At 38.8% G+C, this 14,371-nt stretch overlaps 1 non-coding gene across 1 annotated transcript; it reads right to left on the bottom strand.

Moving 5' to 3' along the window:
• Positions 1 to 6,768: 6,768 nt before the first annotated feature.
• On the bottom strand, positions 6,769 to 6,957 carry LOC118710072. Its single transcript, XR_004985284.1, has one exon. It is a non-coding gene; the product is annotated as a U2 spliceosomal RNA (small nuclear RNA).
• Between the last annotated feature and the right edge of the window lie 7,414 nt (positions 6,958 to 14,371).

The raw sequence follows: 14,371 nt of genomic DNA on the forward strand, positions 1-14,371 counted from the left end.
TCAAATTACAATCTTTTCATTCTCTAAGTTATGTGCCTATGAGAATTTGCAAATCTTTTGAAGAGAATGTAATCTTTATGCTTACAAAATGTAGGCTTTCATATTTGGGTACAATTACAAATCAAGGCCTTTCCCCCCATAATAATCAGTTTCTCAAAGTTGTGGGTTCTCCTCATTTGAAAATAAATTAATGGGAATTTAAAAATATAATTCATCCAGTTATTAAATCTTTTCAATCTTTAAAATTAGAAACCATTTCTATTCTCAATCTCCAAAGCAGCAATGGCAGAAAATGCCTTATAATATAGCTTATTACAATTAAATTTTTGATTGAGGAAATAAAAATAAACAGCTAAAACCAGTTTAAATTTTAAAAGGGAGGAAACTTTTATGTGACTGCTATTGTTATACTTTTTTTTTTTTTCATGAAAGGTATATTTTGTGTGCTTAAATATTGATTTTTTTTCTCCCACCAACTGCCTTTCAAGAGAGAAGGTCAATTTTGGAACAGCAAAAGTTCAAAGTACTACAAATGCTTTTCTAAAGGAATTCAAATTAGCATTTAATGTTGCAAAAATAATGACAACCTCTATAGCTCTAAACATCAGTTTTTTAAATTAGAGATTGATATAGAAAAGAACTAATTTTGCATAATTATTCTTTCTAGAATAATACAGCATAGTTACTAAATTATACAGCAATTTTGTATAGAAACACATATTTTCTGAACACTGTCGTGTAATTATTTAGAAATTTTATTCTCAAAACCATGAATTTTGGACACAGATTTCTTTTTTTTTTTCTATTAGTACCTCATTTTGAGATGAAAATATGGTCATTCATATTTTCCCTAGACTTTCCTGGAGCAGTCTTCAGGGCAGAGGGGAGTGCGGGAGCTGGGGGAGTAGAGTGGCAGCAGACACATGTAGAACTTGTTAAACCTTATTTGTGAACATAGGCCTTTGGTGAGGATCTAATGAATCTCCCAGAGGGAAAATAGAGTGGAACCAGGAACATCAGTGCCATACAAAGAGGTAGTCTTCCAAGTAGTGGTTGCTCTTTGTCAAAATCCAAGAAAATAAGTGTGGAGAGCAGGTTTTCTGTCTAATTTGTCAATACTGTGCTTCTGGTGCCTGGAACAGCAAATATCTGTTGAATGAATAACTGAGTGAATGGATGACTAGTGAATGGACACTTTTTAAATCGAGTTGCCAAACTAACATCCATCATCATAGGTAATCCCACTAATCAGTGAGAGGTATAGGAAGTTTACACATGGAAGTTATTTGAGAGAACAGAAGCATAGTTGGGATCAGGGATTCTAGAGGGCAAACAGCACTTGGGTAACCAGAACTTTTCCAAAGGTAAAGTTGTGGAAAAAACAGTGATATATTGACTTTAAAAAATCCTCCTCTTAAATTTATGGATGACATATTATAACTGGACTTTCCTTTTAAATCATACTTTGAGGGGTAGGTTGGAGGAAACAGGAAAAATAGATGGGCTATAGATGAAAAAAATTGGCTACACATTGATAATTGTTGAAGTTACGGTAGGTACATGAGAGCCATTAGACTCCTCTCCATGCTTGTGTTTGAAATTTTATATAAAATTCATCTAACACATACCCCTCTTCTTAAGAGCTTGGCATAATAAACATATATACTGCCTGATATGTAGATATCAGTCTAATCTTAGAGAGCCCTTCTTAGAATATATAGATGAAGAAATTAAAAAAAAATTTGTCTTCATGACAAAAAATTACTTTTGGCTCTAGATGCAACAAATTATGATAAAAATCAGTACCATATCACTGATATCAGGCTTTCATACTCTTGGAGGAAAGCTGAAGAGGCATGCCCAGACTTAGCATTACCCAGTGCCCAAGTTGTCCTCAGTGCATTTTCATACTCACTTGAAGGATGACCAAGGAAGTCGGGGAAGTTATTGAAAAGGTTACCGAATAACCAAGGTAACCTTGGTAACCCACCAACTCCTGGTCATCTGCAGAAAAAACCTAGGGGCAGCCCTCTCATCAAGTGCTTTCCAGTGCTTTATAGTGCTTTATTTCTTCACAGTGCTTCTGTGTGATTCCCATTGCTTGGTTGTGAGTCAGATTGTTTACCAAATCTTAGACTCTGGCCTAACAGCCATCTTAGTCCATTCAGCTGCTGAAAAAAAAAAAGCCATAGACTGGGTAACTTATGAACAACAGGAAGTTATTTTTATAGTCCTGGAGGCTGCAAGTCCAAAATCAGAATGCCAGTGTGGATGGGCTCTGGTGAAGGCCCTCTTCTCGGTTACAGGGAAGTGATAAAAGGGACTTTGGGGTCTCTTTTATCACTGCCTCCTAATCACCTTGGGCATTAAGTTTTCAACATATGAATTCTGGGGAGACACAAACATTTGACCATAGCAAAACTTTAATGATTTTCCATTTCTTTTAAAGTCTAATTCCTTAACAATTACATGTACTCAATCCCTGCCTCTTCAGAGGATTTTTTTCAGGTTTTTACAGCTCAGTGATTTGTGATTTCATAAACAGTCTAATATAAAGTAATTAAAGCACAACAAGTTGGATGTTTCAATTTATCTTTAGGAACCATCGTAAGTGATGTAATGCATTCAGATAAAAGTTGATGAGAGGTGATTGTTCCAGCCCAATCGTCATGCTTTCCTACTCCGAGGATATTTTCTCTAACATTGATTTGTGAATGTTTGGCATGGAAGCTTAAGTTTAAAAATCCATATATTACAAGGCTCTACAGGCCAGGAATTGTCTCTCTACAGTACCTTTTCCATCTTCTCATAGCACCTAACATTGTATAATTATATACAGTAGACCTCAATATCTTTTTCTGCAACTATTTCCATCTGTCACCTCACAAGCTGGCATGAAAATAAATGACTCCAATCTTTAATAGTGTTAATCTGAAATGTTTAAAACCAGACTTGCCACTGAATTAAGAAAGTATATAATGGCATCAGTACCAAGACTGGAAAATCATTACTGTAATAGAACAAGGTCAAAATTAAGTGAGCTGGTCGCTTCAAATTGTACCTTAAATCTGGTGTTCATACATTATATTGCAGTTTCCAGCCAACCCCTCAAATCTACTTACAAGAAGAGAAGTTTATAATTCAAATATTATAGGAAGAGAAAAATCTAATTTTGACCTTGAGTCAAATTGATGCTAAATAGAGTTTATGGTTTTCTTTACTTTATAAGCTATAATTGCAAATACAGTTTCCTTCATCTAACAAACTACTCCACCCTGAAATTTTCAAACAAAAATAGTTTGCAGGAACATTGGCAAAAGACATGTTCAAAAGAAACTAGTTTCAATTAGAAGGAGAGGGAGGAAAGAGATGGTAGATATTTTTAAAGGGGATATGTTTTCAATATTTTGGACATTCGATGTCTAATTCCTGTTGCTTTTTAAAAAAGTATTTCTCATTTAAAATTTAAAAGTATATTCATAGTTTAAATGTGCTTAATTTGTAAATAAGATAAAATAACATGAATGTGTATAGGATAACTTTAAGAGAAAAATACAATATGAATATCTTTAAATAGAAAATAGACACAAAGTTGTCACCAGAAAAATGTCATAAAATACTATGATATGTGAGTCCATATTATGACATTAAAATATAGAAATTAACGAAATGTATTTAACAAAAATATTTTGAATGATTATTTTAGCATACTATTTGATAATATATCTTTGTTTAATGCCAATAATTAAATTATATTGGTTATCCTAAACACGATTTTTCATGGTATGTCTACAGCTTAAATTTAAAACCATGTTTAACTTTGAGATGAACTAACTCATCACCTTTGCCACATGATTGCCTAGTGTCCAACAAAAGACACATCATGATTTTGGTTTTACCAAGTTAGTGTATTATTTCAGTAGATGAGAGGTTGGTGTGGGATAAGAAGTTCTTATTAAGTAGAAATGTTATCCCCTCTTATTTCTTATTGCTGCAGGTTCCAGGTTCTTATACTGATCTCCTCAGTTCTTATGAATAGATAATGGTGTGTGTGTATAAATTCTCATACTCAGGTGCTCTGATTCCAGTGAATATTGAACATGGACTTTCAGTTCCATGTTTGAACAAGGTCTCACAAAGGAACCCACTAAAGTAGTCATAAATGTTTTTAGTTTACCTTTGAGTTAAACCTATCTCATACTGAAATGATAAGTACAGTAATGAAAAAAGGAGATACCTAAATCACTGAAAAGACCCAACTAAGGTAGTTCACTTATCCGTCCAGAGGCCATCCTCATGTTAAAGAGAAAGGTCAGAGGTTCTTGTTTCTCGGAAGAAATTAAATACAGTAAAAACAAAAGAGCTGGAAAAGCTCCAGGGAAGCATCACACCTTCCCAGAATGGCTTCTGTGCTGGTCTGTTAAAATGATAGACTTAGAAAGATAAAGCTATTTCCCGAAGTGATATCACCCCACCCCACTCCATCCCCACCCCCCAAAATCCTGCCAGATCAACCAAACCAAAATCTACTCACTTAAAACAAAACAATCAGAAAATAAGATAAAAATGGATTTTGTAATCATTAACGTTATAATGGCCTTTGTGAATACCCAAGAAGACAATATGATACCCAAACGTATTTTGATTGTGGAAAACTTAGCACTCCAGGGAGTAAATGTCCCACAGGCCCTCTTCAGAAAAAGGTTCCTTAAAGGACATATGACTGTGCTCTGTAAAGCATGAAAGGTTCAGAGACTTACAATCTAGATTTTTGAATATTAGAATTAAAAGCTGTCCTCTGAAACATTTACATGTTAAAACACACACACACACACACACACACACACACACACACACACAAAAAAAAAAAAAAAAAAAAAAAAAAAAAAAAAAACAACAAAAAAAAAAACCACACCTTTCTGCAGAGGTGTGATATATATGGAAAGAAGATGGTATTAAGAAAAGTTGAAAAACTTAACAGATAGTACTTCAATCTTTGGTCACTAGGAGGAGAAGTTTGAGATGATCTTGTTAGATTCCTAAACTGGGCAAGGCAACACTCGTCAAATCATCCCTTGAACTATGAGAAGAGAATGTGATGGTTGGGCTGTGGTCCACCTGAAAGGACATTCATAGAAACTTAACCAATGGAGCTGGAAAGGACATTATGGAAGACATTGTCCAGCTCCCTGATGTTACAGACATGGGGGCTGAGATACAGTGTTTCCCACTTGGTGACAGGCCGGAATGAAAGTGTGGCTTCTTGATCTTTAGCCTAATATTCTTCCCATGATGCTATACGGAGCTATCAGGATGTTCTTCTATCCACTCAGAGCCAAAAATGAGTTATTCACGGTATTGATTGCCTTCTTACAGAGATAATGTGGATTAAAGAGAGTTAATTGTCTTTACAATTATTGTTGTCATGGCTGCCAGATTTCAATGCTCTGATCCACCTGCTGGGGCTTTATGGTAAGCTACACAGGTTGGAAAAGTAGTCCACTGTCTTGTAACATAAAATAGTTACTTTGGGGCCAAAACAATTATGTGGTAATTCTTGCATAGAAGTTCTCTTTATAACAACTTTGTCTTCTTCCATTTTTCAAAGTAATGGCACCTTATCTTAGAAAAGAATTTCACTTGGAATCCCAATTGTCCTAGGCTGAACCTGGTTGGCAATTCTTGGTGTTTCTATTTGAAAAGAAGAACTGAAGAGATGATCAAGGAACAAAATCTTTTAGTATATGGCTATGCTGTTTATCTCATGAAGAAGAAATGGTGATTGTGTATTGGGATGGTAAAAACAAAAAAAATATGTTATAGCCAATTAAACACTTTGTCTATAAAATTAGACTTTAATTGCCTCTCTTAGAAAGTCTTTCTCCGTATCTATAATCCTGTGTAGGCTCCTGTACTGCCCTTAGCATTTGATGCTTCTGGTAGTTTGTGCTGAATATCTTTCAAGTAACAAACATAACTCATAGGGTTGAAAAAGAGAAACTTCAAATCTATTATGTTTACCTCATCTTCTTTCCATTGTACTCTCCATTTAGATTTAGAGGTATATAAATACACCTTTCTGCTGAATGCCAAACAGTGTTATAGTATATCAACAACTTTTAGAGGCTGAAACTAGATATTGTCTTACCTAATAATAGACAAACATGCTAATTGACTGTACCTTCGTGATGCCCACAGCCAATCAGGAGTGAGTAACCAACAAGGATGGTGGTTAATTTGCATATACACCTGCCAAGTGGCCCCTGTCATCACCGGCAGCTCTGGGCCTCTGAGCAGTGAAGGGGGGTAGAAAGGCGGCTCTGGACCAGCCCAGGAAAGGAAGGCCCGTTCTGGCACGAATCTTCATGCATTGGGCTTCTAGTTATAGGATAAACTTCTTGGATGTAAGAAATATGAAATGTATACTTTATTTTCCACTTTTACAATTAAATATCCCAGTAATTAAGCATTTTATAGTTTGATATCATGGTTTAGGAATAAATACTCAGACTGTGGTTAATCCCCCTATTTCTCAATTTAACGACTTAAAGATTCTTGTTTTTTGTATAAGATTATCAACTTCCACAAGCTTCCCTAATTTTGCAACACTTTGCTCTTCCAATACTTACAGTACATAAGGAAATTTTAATTCCAAGTTATATCTGTGTGTTCAAATTAAATATTCAAATATTAGCTCATTGGCCTTTCTTGTTGGCATTGTGTTCCTGCTTTGCTGACTGTACGTGATGCAGACATCACAATGATAATGTAGGTGTGTGGCTATTTGATTTTCCAAAGGCAAAAGGCACGGCTGTAGTTGAAGCCAAATAGAAATCTAGACCACATATTTCAAAGTCAAAGTCAAAGTCAAAAAAAGTCAAACTTCACTAAAGCCCAATTCAGAGAATCATAGAACATTTACTACACTTGATCTTGGCCAAAAGGCCGAGAAGTGATTCATAGAACATTTAAATAAGTAAAGGATATCCTAAATTTTTATGGTTTCTATATTCTCATTTCCTCCTTCTCTGGAAAAATAGACATTTTAAACTGAAATCAATAAATTCCTCTAAAATCCACAAGATGGTGCTATGAAGTGGTGTTTAAAAATTTCTTAAAAACCATATGCCTTCAAGGATCTATTTTTAGGCAGGGCCAAATAAATACCATTTAATAACACTGACGACAGATAAATTCTATTTAAAAAACAACAATAATGTAAGCCAGATCAGTTGATTTAAGGGAGGCCTGTCTTTATTTCTAGTGTTGCTTTTAAAAAATACTTTACCGCTGGGACCGGTTTAGCTCAATGGATAGAGTGTCAGCTTGGGGACTGAAGGGACCCGGGTTCGATTCCGGTCAAGGGCATGTACCTTGGTTGCGGGCATATCCCCAATAGGGAGTGTGTAAGAGGCAACTGATCGATGACTCTCTCTCATCGATGTTTCTAACTCTCTATCTCTCTCCCTTCCTCTCTGTACAAAATCAATAAGATATATTTTAAAAAATAAATAAATAAAAATAAAAAATACTTTACCCCATAGTTAACTCTGTTGTTGATATCAGGTTTTAAGGATATTTTCTGAGAAGGCTGGGAATTTAACTTGGGTCTCAGCAGGGCTAAGTCATAATGTAAAAAGTGCTAGACTAAAACAGAGATCCGAGTTCTGATCTCTAAGCTCCACCTAAATTGCCATATCCAGCTGTTCTCAAGGATGATTTTGGCCCGGGGGCCATTCGGCAGTGTCTAAAGACTTTGTTGATGGTCACAACCGGTAGTGTGGTGGGGGCAATCGTTATTGGCATCTAGTGGGTAGCCCTCAGAGATCCTGCTAATGCATAGGACGATCTGCACATCAAAGAACTCTCCTGCCCAAATGTCAGTGGTGCTGAGGTTGAGAAACTTGGCCTATTTATTCACTCCTTTTTTGGTTTGTCTGCTTATTTATTCATTAGCCCACACATTCTTTTATTTATGTACTATCCATCCATCAGCCAATTAATTCATTCCTTCAACAGATTTTTATAAACTGTTTACTGTGACTCAAGACTGGACTAAACTCTAGGGATTGCAAAGACAAGATTTACTAGTATCCTATTCTTGTTCCATCTAACTGGGGAGTGAGACTCCTATGAAATAATATTGCCATAACATATCTCAGTGTTTCAGTGGTAAGTGTGAGGATGCACAAAGAGTGTGATGAATTCTGGAGAATGTGACAGAATTCAGGAAGGCTTCCTAGAGGTGGAGGTATTTATTGGGTGGGTGGATGGATGAAGGGTAGTCATAGAGTGAAATCTTGAGCAAAGCACAAACAGAGCCAGATACAGAGTAGTCCAAAGTGTGTTTGGTGAACAGTGTACTGTTGTGGTATGAGATTAGAGTGAGGAGGAAGGGTGGGAAAAGAAAAAGAAAAAATCTTTAAAAAAAAAAAGTAGAATGGGGCCACCCATGTTAGTGCCTTGGACTTTGTTCTTCAGGCATTTAAAATTAAAAATAGAAGAAAGATGTTAGCCTTGCGGCATTCATTTAAACTCTTGAGGCCTGAGTTTCACACCATTAAAGTATTTGGTGAGAAACATTTCAGATTTCTTTTTAAAACCTTTAAAGCTATAAAATCAACCTATTAGAAATATTAAATATTGTACATTCTTAAATTTATATTACAACTATTAATAATCATAATATCGATAAAACATCTTTTTATACACAAAAATTGTGTTGTCACAGGTATTTACTTTCATTATAATGAATCAATGTAATATATCTCTATTAATACATTTGTCTCCCTTTTAAGGCTGGAAATACTTAAAAAGATCAAGTTACTCTGCAGAATATACAGTCTTCCTATTGGTTTATTCCTCTGTCAACAAGTACTTTAGTTTAAACCCAGGATAAATTTTTGAAATTCTTTCCTCAACCTTCTCTACTATATGTACTTTTATCAATACGTTTCAGATTATCTAAGTGGTTTAACATATGTTTTATAATTTGAAAAACAACTTCAAAAATATTGGATTTAAGGAAAATAAGAGAATGAAGTAGTTTATATTTTACATTAATAAATGAAGAAAACCCAAATATTAACAACTGTTAGGATTTTACTTGAATAAAATTAGTAACTATCAAGTGAATATTTGATACTAGTATAATTTGATTGTGATTTATAAAATATATATCAATATATATATTTAATATATATTTTATTGATTTTTTACAGAGAGGAAGAAAGAGGGATAGTTAGAAACACGGATGACAGAGAATCATCGATTAGCTGCCTCTTGCACACCTCCCACTGAGGATGTGCCCGCAACCAAGGTATATGCCCTTGACCGGAATCGAACCCAGGACCTTTCAGTCTGCAAGTCGACACTCTATCCATTGAGCCAAACCTGTTTCGGCTATAAAATATATTTTATACATATTTTTCATTTAGTATGTTTGTACTTATAATTTAAATTCAGCTTTAAAATATAGGTAGCTGAAACCACTGCTACAAACCAGTTCGGTTGTCATTCAGAATTTGAGCCCAGAGATTTAAAAAGTAGTGTGGATTTCCCACAGTGCTTGCATTTTGAAACAGCATCATGGACTCGGGTCAAGAAAGAGAGTTCATCTTTAAAAGATGGTAACCCTTGGCCAGAAAGAAACTTACAACAGACTGATTCATATGCCTTTCAGCATAACCATTATTGCTTGTCTCATTTTCGGTTCTTGTAAGTATATTGCCAGTAGGACATGATCTGACTCATCTCGGGGAAATGGTGAACAACATAGACCGATGAACAAGAACAGACCCAGAGATAAGGAGCCATGGGTCAGACTGTTGGACCTCAGAGGGAGGGTGGGGATAAAAGGGAGAGATCAACCAAAGGACTTGTGTGCATACATATGAGCCTAACCAGTGGTCAAGGACAGTGGGGTGGTGGGGGCATGAGTGGGGAAGGGTGGGGGATTGGATTGGGGGGTTGAGGACAAATATGTGATACCTTAATCAATAAAGAAATTTAAAAATAAATAAACAGGCACAACACAAAGAGTAACAGGCACCAGAAGAGGGGCTGAACTAGTCAGTGGTTTGCATAGGCACCTGCGGGTTCCCAGAGGGGCCACAGAAGAAGCAGTAGCGGGTGGGGGCGCGGGAGGGGGGTTGAGTGTAGGATGCAGGGCTCAGCCGCCGCCACCACCCGCCTCCACCCTGCTTTCTCCCAAGCTCTGCCTCCACCTCTAGCCCGTCTGTTCCAGGCCACACATTAGCTAAGGTCCCGAGGAGGCACCAGTTGATCTTTAAGCTCCCTTCTGAACTGAGCTTCTGTACATTTTTACTTTCAGATGCTTTCCAAAAACACAACTTCAAGCTAAAAAGATTGCATAACTGAGGTTTTCTTTACAAGGTAGGGTAAAGAAAACGTTAAAAACAACAGCACCCAAAGATTAAACTTGCCCACCTCGCCCTAAGAAATTGGACGTTTTCTATTTAAATGTAATTAAAATACACTGAAAAAGTCAAATCCCTTCAAACACGGAGATATTCAGTAAAAGACGAACCAACAGGAAAACCTTCACTCAAACCTTCCAGTTGAATGTCCTGTAGAGACAGAGCTTGGAGACCCGCCCACGAGCAGAAGTAGTTCTTAAAGGGGGGCTGTTCAGGCCAGCACGGCCGGGGACGCAGAGAATGAGGCCATGCAGCCATCCGTCACAGGGCGCTTGTCTTCAGGGTCCCTGACTCCTGTTCACGCAGGAAGTTACCCTCTCCCTGTCAATGAGGAGCGGACAGTCACTAGCACGTACACAGGACGTTAAGTAGCCACAGAACAGAAGTGCCCACAAGTGCAGCGTCACAATACCCACCATTGTTCTTACTGCAATTGGCAGTCCTTACCCACTACTTACAATTTTCAGGTAAATATTTATTGATAAAAGCCTCATGACCCAACAAAAATTTATGTTCCTAAGGGGGAAATGTTTCTAAACATTCCCAGCATTTTTTTCTTCTTCTTCTGGAAATAAGACACATTTTGTGAATTGCAATAGTTTTAGGAATTATCTTTTCCCCCCTCGTTTTTTAGTAAGGTATTATATGTGTACAAATCTTACCATCCCCCTCCACCCCCCATGGAATTAACTTTAAAAAAAAAAAAAGTATTTTATTGATTTTTTACAGAGAGGAAGGGAGAGAGATAGAGAGTTAGAAACATCGATGAGAGAGAGTCATCAATCAGCTGCCTCTTGCACGCCCCCCACTGGGGATGTGCCTGCAACCAAGGTACATGCCCTGGACTGGAATTGAACCCGGGACCCTTCAGTCCGCAGGCTGATGCTCTATCCATTGAGCCAAACCAGTTTCGGCCCATGGAATTATCTTAATGTAGTCCTATAAGTTAAGTTTTCAGCCAAGATTCTAAATTAGTTTTAGGAGTTGCTTTTCATCTGCAATATGATTCACAGCTGTAAAGAACCCAGCTTGGAGAGGGGCACTCGGAGGCCCCTCCTTCACTGAGTGCCTACGACCAATAATAAGGGCACCCACACAGTATGACCCCATGGAAGGCGTGAAAAGTCAAGGAATGGATGAAGGGGTGGGCAGATCATAGACTTTTAACAACTGGCTAGCTACATGAGATATTTTGAGTGCGAATGAATAGATGCATAATAAGTGATTTCCATTTAAGCTACTATCTATACTTAAATTTCAGACAACTGGTTATTCATGATAAAGAGATCAGCTGACCCCAGAGGAAGAATCCCATTTATGTTGTGTAAAGAGAAAGACATTTCCCAAATGTTAAGGTGAAAAAAAAGGTTAATTCTGGAAATTTTGTGCCCCCTTTCCCCCCTCCTTCATTAAGACAAAAAATTGCTTGAGACCATTTCCCATAATTCAGCCTGAAATGATGGGGCAATGGAGGTATTTCTATTAGTTGCTGTAACTTTTTATTCGGGCCATCAAGCTTCTTTTCTTCAAAGTAAAAGAATCCTATGGCTTCCCCAACTCCAAACTAAAAATGGCAGCAGTGAAACCCATTTGCTATTTTAGAAAATGACTAATAAGACACATATTTCATAGTATCATGTGATTCAAACAACTTAATACAAGTGATTAAAACCACTTCTGCGGTTATTCTAAAATGGCAGTCAGAGTTGCTTTTGAAAATCTTTCATTTTCCAGGCCACATTTACATGAAAAAAAAAAAATCCTTTTCATGCTCCGCGAGGAGGGAAGGAAGTAGCATTGACTGACAGAGTGCAAGAAAGTAAAAGGGAAATCTTCAGTAAAACAACCGCATCAGGAATTAGACTCTGTCTCTAAGGGGGATTCTCTAGTCGTGTTATCCGGAAACACATGGAGGTGTTAGAACAGGAACATAAAAAACAGCCATCACGTTAGCTAAAATGTTCTTTGCAACCTTGTTTCCAAATTGCAGAGCGCGATAGAAACCTTCCTAATGACCCCCATTCTGAAATGTTTCAGGTAAATAGGTAATGGAATGCATTAGGTGAGTAGAGTTATTTTGCTTATTTTACTAAGGGCTTGCCTTCTTGTAAGATAAGTTGGCCAATTCGAATAGATCCGAAAGTCTAAGAAACTCTTGAACAGACTATAAATTATATGTATCCACTGGCCTGGAAATTCCACCCTGGACATTTCTGGTTTTGTTGCCCAGCTGGGGGCCCGAAGATAGGACGCAGGCAGAGCCGAGTGGCTTGGTGTCCTCTCAACCCTACAATCAGAAACGGGCTGGCACCGAGGGGACCGCAACCACTGGGCAGGGATCAGGGTGAGGCGAGGAGACGGAGTTGGCAACTGCAGGGTAGGAGCCAGTCTTTATTTAAAATGCTGCTATTGTGTTCACCATGGATTTCTAACTTCGCATTAGAAATGTTGCTTCTTAAGGTATTGCATCCCTGGGTGTTTTGGCCCCCACTGAAATTGGGCTCCCTCACTCCCTCACCTTGGTCCCAGCTCTGCTCCGGCGCTGGGGCTCCGGGTGCCAGCAGAGCCTGGGCCCCCCTGGGACCCAGCCTTCCCTCCTAGCGCCTCCGCTCTGATGGCCAGGCAGGGCTCCCCAGGAACCATGGCTCCTGCCTGCACAGACGGAGGAAAGGACACAGACCAGCATCCTCTTGGCCTCCCGGGGACCCCTGGAGCGTCAGGGGGCAGCTCTCAGCTGGTGACACCGGCCGTGGAGCTGTGCTCTCCTCCGGGGCCTCAGTGTGTGACCAGGAGCCACAATGACACAGGCATTCATGCCCCCTGTGTGGATTTAGCGGGAGAAACGAGGAGAGTTACACGCTCACCCCAAAAGCATGCAGAACCCCTGCAAAGCATGCGAAGTCAGATAAAAAGTGAGAGGCTTGGTGTACAGACACTGGAAACCCGACACAGCTCTCCTAAATCACGGAACGGTTATGTGTGGCAAAGCTCAGCTAACCCCGAGGGCACCTTTCTGTTCTTGAAGAGAACAAAATGGCACTTTGATCCTATTGCTGAACTTGTCAGACTTGCTGGTATCTGTCTCCTGTCTCCTCCCAAAAGACACGCTGACAGCTGACAGTGTAGGCAGGGCCAGTCGCTGCCCCTCCATGGAGAACCTGAGGCCTGCCTTCTCTCTGCGGGCCTTGGAGGAGAGAGGAGTGGAGGAAGGGCCTGAGGCTGACTAACCCCCGTGTTCACGCTTATTCCTGCATCTCCCCCCCCTCCCCGCCCGCTCCTCCCCAGAAGCGGGTGGGGAGAGGTGGGGGCTGAGGGAGAGTTACTCTCACAGGGTTAGGGGGAGTGGGAAGAAGCCTGACTTCAGGCTTTTGCTACAGCTAGAACCATGAGGCCCTGGTGGTCTCCTTTCCTCGGGAGGGATATGCAAAGACCAAATGCAATGTGCCTGCTCTGTCTTTCATTTTAGCAAGTAGTCTCATCATAGCAACGTCTGGAAACATCAAGTGCACAGGCTGCTGCTCCGTCATCCTCCGTGGAAGTCAACTTTGGACACTTTTTGGAAACTGGAAGCTAAAGCTCCAGGTAATAAAAGCTCCGAAAAGGAAAGAAGGGAAAAGTTAGGGACATGCATCTGATTAAGAAGCTCTCAAAATTATCTGCTGGCATTAGATGGGTACTGGTTTTTAGGTATGAACGTGACTATATGTCTACCTTATACATTTCTATGCAGATTCAGTAGGAAAAATGCTTAAATATATACTTAATTCCAAAGGATCCCAAAGCACTTGAGGATTTAACTGATAAGCCAACCTCAAAGGGACTGATTCCTGCTACTAAAACACAGACACCTCTGGGGTGAAATGTGGCAACAGTTTGACAGGCATAGCAGTAGCTCAGGCCAGAAAGGATTTATCCAATTAAAATTATGGGAT

Source organism: Pipistrellus kuhlii, unplaced genomic scaffold, assembly GCF_014108245.1.
Source record: "Pipistrellus kuhlii isolate mPipKuh1 unplaced genomic scaffold, mPipKuh1.p scaffold_m20_p_7, whole genome shotgun sequence".
Lineage (NCBI taxonomy): Eukaryota > Metazoa > Chordata > Mammalia > Chiroptera > Vespertilionidae > Pipistrellus > Pipistrellus kuhlii.